Genomic DNA, 12,513 nt, shown 5'->3' with positions numbered 1-12,513 from the left:
CAATTCTTACTCTCCGTAACCCAACCCAATCGTGTGGCACCTTTAGCTGGGACTCCCTCCTCATCCTCCCTGGCTCTGGGCTGCCAGCCTTAACTCCCCCTCCATCCTCCTCCAGCCCTTTGAGTACCTGTCTCTCCCTTGACAAATCTCTTCACGTCCTTCTCTTCATATTCCCGGCTTCCACCATGCCTGCCTGCGATGCCTGGATATTCACACCCAGAGGTCTCACTCTAACCTCAAACACCCTTCCTGGCCCCCCACCCCATCATCCTGATCTTCTCTCTTCAGAACTGTCTCCCTCATCCAGCGTCCCTGTTTTTAGCCAAGGAATGACCATTCTCTCTGCTCCTGGTTTGAACCTTGAGAGTTCGTGTTTCCCACACCCTGTCAATCACTTGCAGTGTCTGAATTGTTCTTCAAAATGTGTGTCCTTTATTCCTCATTTCTAATCATGTTCAGCTGATTCTCTCTCATTAAATTATAGCAACAGATCCTTTCTGATCTTTGAGACTCTTGTTTATTTATCCCCTGCCCTCACCCTGAGCCTGTCCTGACATCTGCTGCCTTTTCAATATCTTTTTTTTTAATTGAAGTATGTTTGACTTACCATGTTGTGTTGCCTTCTGCTGTACAGCAAAGTGATTCAGTTATACATATATATATATATATATATATATATATATATTGTTTTTCATACTCTTTTCCATTGTGGTTTATCATAGGTATTGAATATAGTTCACTGTGCTATACAGTAGCACCTTGTTGTTTATCCATCCTACATATAGAAGCTTACATCTGCTAACCCTGACCTCCCACTCCATCCCTCCCCTGACCCCCTCCCCCTTGGCAGCCACAAGTCTGTTCTCTATGCCCATGAGTCTGTTTCTGTTTCATAGATAGGTTTATTTGTGTCATATTTTAGATTCCACATGTAAGTGATATCATATGGTATTTGTCCTCTTTCTGACTTACTTCACTTAGTATGATAATCTCTAGTTGCATCCATGTTGCTGCAAATGGCATTAGTTTGTTCTTTTTTATGGCCGAGTAGTATTCCATCATATATATGTACCACATCTTCTTTATCCATTCATCTGTCGATGGACTTTTAGGTTGTTTCCATGACTTCACTATTGTGAATAGTGCTGCTATGAACACAGGGGTGCATGTATCTTTTTGAATTAGAGTTTTGTCTGGCTATATGCCCAGGAGTGGGATTACTGGATTATATGGTAACTCTATTTTTAGTTTTCTGAGGAAGTTCCATACTGTTCTCCATAGTGGCTGCACCAACTTACATTCCCACCCACAGTGTAGGAGGGTTCGGTTTTCTCCACATCCTCTCCTCTGTTGCCATTTCTAATATTATTCCTTCAACACCATTTCACCAAATAATACCTCAATCAGAAATTAACAATGCTCTCTGAATGCCATAATTTATGCCCTTCTGCCAGATTTTAAGGTCCTCCAGAATCTGGACCCATTCTACCTTTCCCACATTTATAGTAGATTTTTTTTTGTTGTTGTTGTTGCAGTACGCGGGCCTCTCACTGTTGTGGCCTCTCCCATTGCGGAGCACAGGCTCCGTGGCCATGGCTCACGGGCCCAGTCGCTCCGCGGCACGTGGGATCTTCCCGGACCCGGGCATGAACCCGTGTCCCCTGCATCGGCAGGCAGACTCTCAACCACTACGCCACCAGCAAAGCCCCTATAGTAGATTTGTAAATGCATAGTTTATAATTATGCTACCAAAAAAAAAAGAAAAAACAACCAACAACCCAACCAACCAACTCTCACTGATCAGCTTTGGAGAATGCTTGCGAACAAACTCATGTTTTCAAAACTGTAGACAGAGGAAAAGACTCAAACATTCATCCTGCTCTTACTCAATACGCTGCACCTCAGAGTAACTCATAGTTGCTGAAGGAAAGTTTCTCTTCGTAGAGTCATGCCAACTCACAGAAGAGAACGGAAGACTGAGTTAAAACCGCACCGTTATGCGAACTCGGATGAATCCATGGATCTGGGCAACAGTTACCAACAGCTGTTAACGCCGCGAAAAGAGAGAATCCTACATCATGTGCTTCTTTACAGACGTTCACAACACCAGGAATGCCTCCCCAATCCGACTTGAATCTGATCAAGACTCCAGACTTCACTACCCATTTACAGGAGATACAGAACAAAGGAACTCTGTAAACTACACCCCAGGGAGGCAATCTGGGAAATCCAACCTGTGCGAACTCTGAAGTCGAATGACCCAGTTTCCTCAACAAGTAAATTGCATGAGAGGGAAAGAGGAGAAACCTACAGATTAAAAGAGAATCAAGAGACAGAAGGTAGATTAGTGGTTGCCGGGGACCGAGGTGGGAGGGGAGAAATGGGAGTGTTTGTTGATGGACATGGGGTGAAGAAAATGTTCTGGTATTTGATAGCAGTGATGGTTGCATAACCTTGTGAATATGCTGAAAGAAAGTTGAATCTTATGTGAATTATATCTTAATTTAAAAAAATTTTGACAGAGAATTAAGAGACATGCTAACCCATTATGGTGTATAGATCTTATTTGGATCCAAATTCAAAATACAAGCTGGAAAAAATTATGAGACAATCAGGAAAATACCAAGGCTGCATATTTGATGACATTAAGGAATTATTGTTAAATTTTTAGGTAAGTGATAGTATTGTGGTTATGTTTTTAAAAAGTTTTCAAAAGAGTTATTTTCCTTTGTAATTTTATGTTGAAATATTTGCAGTTGAAGAAAATATGATGTCTGGGATTTGCTTCAAAATAATCTGAGGAGGGAATGGATGAAACAGGAATGGATGAAATCCTGGGATGGATGAATGGATGAGACGGGATTGGTCTGCCGTGGGGCGGGGCTAGGGGCTGGTCGCTGCTGCACGGAGTCAATCAAATGTTCTTCAGGCTACTATCTCAGGATCTTTTTTGGTGGTGACCATGACTGGGCCTGCTCCCAGCCCCTGGGGAGGTGTCCTCTGTCCCCTGGGGCCGGGACGAGCCACCTTTATCTCTTTCCAGTGCAACCTCTGTTGTTAACTCCTTGGTGCGCTGAGAAGCAAAGGATTCCATTCTGTAGCGACAGAAGCAAAGAAGGAAAAGGAAAAGAACTGATTCTGAAAGAAGGCTGTTGAGAGCTTAGCTGAGAAGTGTCCTGCAGAGCCTCCATGGAACAGCAGAGCTGAAAATTAAAGCACACACAAACTTTCTGAGTGACTTTTATTCTGGAGATAAAGTGCAATGCATACAATGAGTAAACGTGAGAGCGGTGGACACAGGGCTGTTGAATGAACCCCTCTGTGGAAAGGTGCAGCTCGCAACGTGAACAGAGGCATCTTTCTGGAAATGGCCCCGGACTGAGGCTCTGGGCTGATAGGAAAGTGTTGGGGCCTGCTCCCCGCTTCCAGAAGGTGGGAAGAACCGGTGAAGGTGCTTCTGCACGGCTGCTGGTTAGCGTGGGGTCAGGAGGAGGGCTTTGTGAACACCCCTCAGATCGCTACAGCCCCAAAGCCCGGGGAGAGAGCGCCGGGCATCCCCAGTGCGTTGTCTTCAGCAGCGTCAGTTTCCGTGCTGTCCTTTCCTTGCCAGCCCCTAAATCTCATTATTCACCAGCACCTTCTACCACCTGCTCCAACTCCCAGAGGGGCCCTTCCACTTACTTCGCCCACCCATTAGGAATAAACCGACTTCTAGACCAAGGCCTGGAAAATTTTCTATATCACAGTCAGTAATTTTATTGTGTTTTGTTTTGTTTTGCGATACGCGGGCCTCTCACTGTTGTGGCCTCTCCCGTTGTGGAGCACAGGCTCCGGACGCATAGGCTCAGCAGCCACGGCTCACGGGCCCAGCCGCTCCGTGGCATGTGGGACCTTCCTGGACCGGGGCACGAACCCGTGTCCCCTGCATCTGCAGGCGGACTCTCAACCACTGCGCCACCAGGGAAGCCCAGTAATTTTAAATAAATGCGTATTCACTCGATTTTTCAGGCATTCCCCAAACACTCATTGTGTACCTGTGAAGAGGGGGTTTGTGTGCTAGGCAGAAGGAAGGCATGGATGAAAGAACTCAGGACACTCTCCCTCTCTAGTTGGGGAGCCAGAGAAGGGGATGGAAAATGAGAACATGAGGTAATAGGTAGCTGCCTGAAGGCAGCATGGGGGACTCTGCCTGGAGGGGAAGGTAGGGTGTTTTTTGCCGAAGGCAGTGGGTAGGGGCTTAGAGATGGGGCAGGGGAATCAGAGAGGTGGGCCCTAGAGGCATAGTCTCTCCAAGGGAACAATTTCCATTCTGCCCCTGGAGAGCAAGACATTTGACATCCAGTTCAACACAATTATTAGTCCTCAATGGGCCATGCAGAGGAGAAGCAGCATGGCTGCTACAGTCACACTTCACCCTCGGTCCCTGAGGCATGCACACCGCTCTTGCTGCGCTGGTCTCTGGGATGCTCATCCTACACACACACACACACACACACACCCAGGAGCAGAGGCCATGATCCAGGCAACTGAGAAAACGCTAGTCGGATACAAGGGGCAAAGGGTTAGGGGAGCAATGGGAAAGCTGCCTCAATTATCCGTATTTGCTTTAATTCTTTGTTTCCGGTAACTTTGTCTGTCAGTTGAAATCATGATGGGGTTTGGACTAGAGATCATCTAAAGGGTGTTTCTGTTCTAGTGACTCAACCGCCAACCATTGCGCTTCTTCCCCACTGCAGAAAAAAGAAAAAGATATATGTACTATTTCCTCCATAATCAGGAGCTTTGGGGAATGATCTTTGGGGAATGATATCACCCCTGTTATTTTCTTCGCTTTGCTCTGATGGCCAGTCTCATTCTCTAGAAAGGACAGATTATGCTGGTTTTATTATTTGAAAAAAATGATCATTACGATTTTGAACTAAAGCAAATATAATATAAAGGGTCAAGGAAAGACATGTGGATTCCTCCTTTTTGCCCTGCACCTTAGCTCTTATCCCTAAATTCCTCTGAACACAGGGGTTAGGACTGAGCTACAGAGAGATACTTACAGAGCTTCATCATTGACAAGGGTTTGCAGCTCAAACAATAGATAACCATGACGGCAAAGAGAGCCTTGGTCCTCAGAGGAGACAATGAGATATGATTGTACCGGGTCCCTTGAAAACTCCTCCCTTCTGAGCAAAAAGGCACCCTGGACATGCTGCCAGGGAAGCTTAACCCTTGGCAGTAACACTGTACCTGCACCGTCTCCGAGGGCTACTACACGAGAAGTGTGCTCCGACCCAAAAGCCATAGGAAACTGCCATTCAGGTTAAGTACAAATGAAAGGCTCAAACCTGCAAAAGGCCATTTCCAGTAAAAAAAAAAAAAAAAAAAAAAAAAAAATGCACTTGTTATGAAACTTAGAAAAAGAACAGTATTGTTCCTAGTTGTTATAAGTGCACTTTTTAAAGATTGTTTTTCCTCAAAAATGAATATTTTGCAAAGTTATTTTTTTTAATTGGATACAAACTCAAAAGGTAAAAAGCTAGTCAAATTTAGCAGTGGGGGGTTGTATACCAACTTTAGTGACACTAACGTTAATAAGTTCTGGTAACCCACTACCATCGGACCAGCCAAGGGAACCACTTTCACTTTCATTATATAAATCTCTTAAGTAGCTACTCTAAATAACTTAGGATGAGTTATTTTAATAATTTTCAAAAAGTTTTAATGTTATATGAGCCATACAATATAGTGCTACAGAAAGCAATGCATTTCCTGATGATTTTCCCTAGATTTTAAACAGCTTAACACAAACTGATATTCAAAATGAATATAGTTGCATGATGGGAAATAGAAACAAATTACCGGATGGAAGCCTCCTGTCCTTCACAAATATTTTAGGACATCCAGGGATCACAGAAAAAAGAAAAAGCAGAACATATTTGTGCCAAATGTTTAGCCAAAAAAAAAAATTAATGTCAACAGAATGAGCTTTGATTTTTTTTTTTTAAATCGTCTTTCTATGATCTGCAAAATGCCTTCCTGACTCAGGGCAGCAGCAGAGGGCAGTACTACACAGAAGATTCACTTTCCATCTAGAGCTTTGACTAGAGAACTTCTCGTCCACGAATACATTTTTTTTTTAATTTAATTTTATTTATTTTTTTAGACAGCAGGTTCTTATTTGTTATCCATTTTATACATATTAGTGTATATATGCCAATCCCAATCTCCCAGTTTGTCCATGAATACATTTAATGTTTATAACTTCTTCTTTTCTTAATAATCCCTGATAGTTATAATAAGTTAAATAGTTAGGCCAAGTTTAATATGACCATATCCTTCACCTTTAAGAAAGACTGCTGCTGTGATGTAGAAGTTGCCATAAAATGCTGAAAATGGTCTTTTGCCAATGGTTTTGTTACTGGGGCCAAATCCCACTCAATGATTAGATATAAGCACCCTCACCAAAATCCAGGTAAGAAATTCTACATTAATCAGAAAAAAATGAATGAAAATGATTAGAAAATGATCAATAAATCTTAGTTATTATCTTTGCCTGTCAAATCTTAATTTTCCTGCTTTAAATCATTTGTATTTTAAAATGTTAAAGTGAATTGAACTTTTCAAGTATGGAAGAAAACGTGTGAAGTTTATGATTAATATGAATGCTTAGGAAATGCCAGTTTGTAAGGCATAACATTTGCTGACTTCATCTTCATTGAGCTTAGTCAGTAACAGAAAGTTCTTTTAAGTAATTGGAATAAGAATTATGAAATTTCCTTGGGATCTGGGGCTGAGAGAAGTGAAGGGCTGAGCCTTCTGGAGGATGAAGAATAGAAGATACAGTCTCTATCCTCATCTTTATAATCTCTCAGGCAGTGATTGGGACCACTTGCCAAAGTAGGCTAGTTGGGATTTCCTGGAAGCCTGACCAGTACAAAATTACTTTCATCTCTCTCCCACATTTGAAAGATTCTTCAGTTCATTTGGATGGAAGGTCATTCTGGCCTCAGACATCTCTTACCAACATATAAGCATTCAACTTCTGTTTAACATGGTAGCCTGAACACATGCATTTGTCTGAATTCCTTCTCTAATCCCACTGAAACTAGAGTGAAACAATAGAAAAGGGGGAAAGAGAAAAGAGAGAAGACATACTTCACCTCTTCCTCCTGCCTGGAATGGGGACTGGTACCTGGAGTGGGAAAAGCCATCCTGAAACCTTGAGTACACGGGCCCTCCCAAAGGATGGCATAAGATAAAGAGAAAAGATCTTGGAGTATTGATGACATGGTGGGGCATTGCTCCGGCCCTGGACACTGCCTAGCTCCACACTTCTTGTGATCTGACGACAATAAGTCTGCGTGGGTTCAAGCCACTGTTATTTGGCTTTCCTGTTACATGCAGCTCAACACATTCCTAACTGTTAGAAAGAGGATACCCAAAGCATGGGATATACATCACCAGATCATGGTGAGGTATGAGAAACTTTAGGTAGCACTGTACACGGACTTAAATAGCACTGACCCCTATAATGAGAAAAGTTATTTCTTTCTTTCTTTCAATCCTTATGATTACATCAAGGAGGGAAAATCTTAGTCTGATGATATGTCACTAATACCTCCCATTTGCTAAGCTTCTTTTTTAAGCAAAAGGAAAGTACCTCTTGCTGCAACAGTATCTCACTAGAATTTTAAAACATTATTTTGTTTCCATAGTATTTATATTTATGGTTCCTTTTACTTATGGTAATTGATATTGATTTTCTAATTTTACTGGAAATGTAAGGTTTTCTTGAAAAATGTATTTGTGGAAAATTACTTGGGAATAAAACGGAAAAACTACTAATAGATGCAACAACATGAATGAATCTCAAGAACAATAATGAAAAAAAGAATCCAGATACAGCAGTGTACAAAAAGTATGATTTCATTTACATGAAATTCTAGAAAAGAGAAAACTAATCTATGATAATAGAAGCAGATCTGCAGTTGCATAGGATGGGGTTAAGGATGGGAGACTGTGCAAAGGGCCATGAAGGAACTTTATGTGGTGATGGGACAATTCTACATCTTGGTTGTGATTTCATGTATGTATACATTTGTCAAAACTCCTTGAACAGCACGATTAAAATGGGTGCATCTTACTGTATATAAATTATGCCTCAATAAAGATAAAAAATAAAGAAGTATCTATGTAAAACAAATTAATTTATTTAAAGAAAAATATTGTGTAAATAACCATTAAAGTGCTACTTGAATTTCACAAAACCCAGGAAGTGAGTTTCAAATGGCTGAGATGAGGAATATATGTAACTTCAGCAGGCATTTAACAGATGCTGAGGTCAAGGTCCTAAAACTTCATCCAGGAGATGCTGCTGGGGCTGGAGATGAGCACTGGTAAGAACCAGGGGGCAGCCAGGAAGGAGGTCTGAAGAGGAGGTGGGAGGGACAGACGTCACGATTAATCTGTTTCACAGCTGTGCTATGATCTACTTGAAAAAATAGCAATTCTTTAGGAAGATGCACCATTTGGTCACAGGGCGCCCAGTGAAGAACCCTTTTTTTCATGTGCTAACCTGTGCTTTTCTTCAGAATATGCTGGAAACCATTCCATGGCACCCCGCTGCCTTTGATGACGTTTAAATTCCCTAATTTCTCTGGGGTCTGTCTTCCACAGGCATGAGCCGCTCCCACCCCAAGGCCCAAGACCTCTGCTCTCCAACCAGACCCAAGAACTGCTCGTGTCTCTGTGCCCTCCCCTCTCCCTTTCAGCCTGATTTATAACTACAGCCGTCTAAGGCAGGGCAGGGAAGGAGACCATTATTTAAGGGGAATCTTTCTGTGGCCAAAAGCATTTTTAGCCAGCTCCGTCTAAGCAGTTCTCCGATATGATTCCTCTTTTTAAAAATCTCTGTGAGCAGGATATAAACAGATGCCTCTTCTAAAATGCAGGAAGAGAACACAACTATGTAAACAACAATCACGCAGGAGGTGATGAGCTACAGGTGAAGCCACAGAGGTAGCAGTTTCGTTCATTGTTTTTTTTTAAATAATTTTTTTGAAATATAGTTGATTTACAATGTTGTGGGTATTTTTTGTTTTTGGGGCTGCATTGGGTCTTTGTGGTGCATGGGCTTCTCACTGTGGTGGCTTCTCTTAGAGCGCACAGGATCTAGGCACGGGCTTCAGTAGTTGTGGCACGTGGGCTTAGTAGTTGTGGCTCACAGGCTGTAGAGCTCAGGATCAGTAGTTGTGCACAGACTTAGCTGCTCCGCGGCACGTGGGATCTTCCCCGACCAGGGCTCGAACCCATGTCCCCTGCATTGGCAGGCGGATTCTCAACCACTGCACCACCAGGGAAGTCCTTCACTGGGGTTTTGTTTTTAAGTGATACATCTTAAACTCCCTGGCCCCGACCTACCTCCCCTCTTTATTCCACACTCCCCCACTTACTTGATCCGCCCTCCACATCTCACCACATCAGACCACACCCCCCATGCTTCCCTAAAAGTATCTTTGAGGCTTCATCTCTCCCAGCAAGACTGCCTCCCTTGTTTCTCTTTTCCCCTCAACCTGAAAGAATCTTTTCTCCTCTGAATGCCAGTCTAATTTTATTCACATGCCCCAGTCACAGCACTTTTCAGTTTCTTAAATGTGTCCTAATTATGGAGGTGTATTATTATTACAAGCTGCCTGTGATGTCTAGTCCCCAAGGCACACACCAATGTGTCATCCCCCAATGCTCTCCTTCAGATGCATCTTTGGGGATGGCAGAAGCTTAACAATTCAAAGGAGCTTGGCCCTTTGAATCTTTTCTCTCAAAACCAGTGGTTCTTAAAATCTTTTAAAAATCATTATGTTATTTGGGACTCTGATGAAAGTTATGCATCTATGTCCACAAAATTGCACATATTTGCATATGTACAAACATCCTGTGTACAATGTCAGGGTGTTATGGATCTCCAAGCCCAATCATGAACCCAGGTTAAGAAAGTCTGATCTAAACCTGAGGAATGCAGATGCTAACTGCAAAGCTAGGACACGTTTGTCTACTTCCTCCCTCCTTATCTCCACTCTCTTCTCCATCCCCTTGTCCCACCCAGAGCTGCCCTTGGGAAGCAGTGCCCCAAATTACCCCTTCCTCCCAGTCATAGAAACCCTTATTCCCCCAGAGCACCCCCAAGAATAGGAAATGTTTTAAGTATATTTTTAGACATCTATTTGAGAGATGGAAAGTTATGCAGATTTAAAACAGGCTTATTAAGACTGAGTAGTAGGAAGCGTACACATACAGTTCAGCAGGAGAACAAAACAAAATCATACTGTGCTCACACCTATTGGAGAATTATATGGGAATAAGCAAAGAAAACTGAAAATCGAAAGTGTGATCTATTGGGACAGTGTCTGTTTTTCCCATGTTATATCTATATATCTATATTTACTAGATAGTATTATAGTGCTGCTTACATAAGAATTAGGAATCTCATTCCTTCCTTGCAGCCAGCTCAGCTAGTTAGAATAAAAGAGGCTGAGTGTCAGAGAGAGACAAGCACTGTATGATATCGCTTATATATGGAATCTAAAAAACACAACAAACTAGTGAATTAAACAAAAGAGAAGCAGACTCACAGATATAGAGAACAAACTAGTGGTTACCAGTGGGGAGAGGGAAGGGGGAGGGGCAATATAGGGATAGGGGATTAAAAACGGGTTATTATGTGATTATATGAAATCATGTGTGTGAAACTTTTGAAAATTGTAAAGCACTATAGAATTTAAAGACTTTCATCCAATTAAAAAAAAAGGCTGAGTAAACAAATTCCCACATGGTGTAGATAACATCATATAAACCCCTATATCTGATCTAAATGAGATTCCCCCAACCCGAAATGACCCTGAAAAGGGACTTTATCTAAGCAACCAGAGCGTCCTGGCCTTCTGCAAAAAAAGCTGCAGGTTTCTTAACATTTTTTTTCCAGCTTGAAAGAGGAAAAGATCCATTGAAATATTTTCCCAGCGTTTCTTCCAAGACTCCTGTGGAGGCATGTGTGTGTTGCTTCTTTTATTTGCAATATTTATTTATTTTTAGCTTAGTACATCTTGGGAATCTTAGTCAATATATAGAGATTACCTCATCCTTTTTTGTAAAGCTTTTTAAATTTTATATTGGAGTATAGGTGATTAACAATGTTGTGTTAGTTGCAGAAGCCTTGGTTTTTGAAGACGGCACTTGTTATTCACAGGCAGGGCTGCTGTAGGATGAGGGCGTCGTGGGGAGGGGGCACCAGCCTGGGGAATCCTTCAGAAGGCCCACCTGTGGCTAAGGTGGGCTAGGAGACGGGCAAGTCGGGCTCTGCAACTCCGGGGAAGGGCAGGTGGGACGGCTCTGCGGTGATTAAACCGGCCTCCTCGGGTGCCAGCGTCCAGAGACTTCTCTTTGAAGAGGTTCCACCTGGAGCTCGCGGGGCTGGGCAGGCGGGCCAGCGCTGAGAGGGCGGTGCGGTCGGGAGCCGCGGGGCCGCAGGGAACAGCCGGCCTTTGTGCGGCGGCCGCGCTCATCCGGCCCCGGGAGGTGACCCATTCGGCGGAGTCGTCCGGTGTCAGGTGAGGCAGCCGGACCGCCGCAGACCCAAACAGGAGCGCTTTGTGTGTTCTGGTTTGGCAGGTGGATCCCGGCTGGAACTTTTTAAAAATCTTCTTTCTTTCTCCTCTGTACTAGTTTCTTTCTCTCTGCCCAAACCTGTGTTCCTCGGACACACCTCTCCCGTGGAAGGTTCCCGCTTGCAGGCGCCCGCGGTGGGGCGGGAGGGGGGACCCAGGCTTCGGGATCTGGGTTTGTCGCCGCCCTGCCGCTCCTTGCCAGGCAAGCGTTTGATCCTCGCGTCTCGCCTTCCTCCTTCGTGACATGGGATGCGAGCGCCTCCCGGCCCAAATGATGGAGGGGGCGGCCGTCGGGGGAGCGGTTCCCACCGCCGCTGTGCTGGCCGCGCTGGCTCGCTGTGGCCCCGGTCCTTCCTCATCTGTCACCTGGAGGCTTCAAAGCCAGCTGGAATGGCCTTGTTCAAAGGCCGTGTGTACTGTATTGTTAAGGGTTGCTGCTGGAAGTTTTAAGTATATTTGGGGGGGGGGGCATTTATGTGGACACTGCGCTCCAAGGATAATCCTTGACTCCGACCCTCTGGTCCACGGTGGGGTGCGCTGGTTGGAGGTGAGTTTTTGCTCACTCAGGGCATTTGCCAGGCAGAGGCCTCAGGGCTCTGATGGTGAAACCGCCGGATTAGGCGGGTCGCAGGCCCAGAGCTGGGTGGAGGAAAGCAGAGTTGGTGGGTGAAACACCAAGGCTGGCCAGGTGTGGAGGAGTTGATGGGAGAATAGACTTGGGAACAATCAGCAGCAGGTGAACAGAATCTGGCAGAGGGATAAGGCTGGCCCCACCTGGTACCTGGGCTCTCAGATTACGTAGAAGTTCCTTATCTGTCCCTAGGATCATCAAAGCAGACTCAGATAATATTATTTAAAGCAT

Source organism: Mesoplodon densirostris, chromosome 9, assembly GCF_025265405.1.
Source record: "Mesoplodon densirostris isolate mMesDen1 chromosome 9, mMesDen1 primary haplotype, whole genome shotgun sequence".
NCBI lineage: Eukaryota > Metazoa > Chordata > Mammalia > Artiodactyla > Ziphiidae > Mesoplodon > Mesoplodon densirostris.
The sequence above is the reverse complement of the archived record's forward strand: the minus strand, read 5'-3'. Positions refer to the sequence as shown.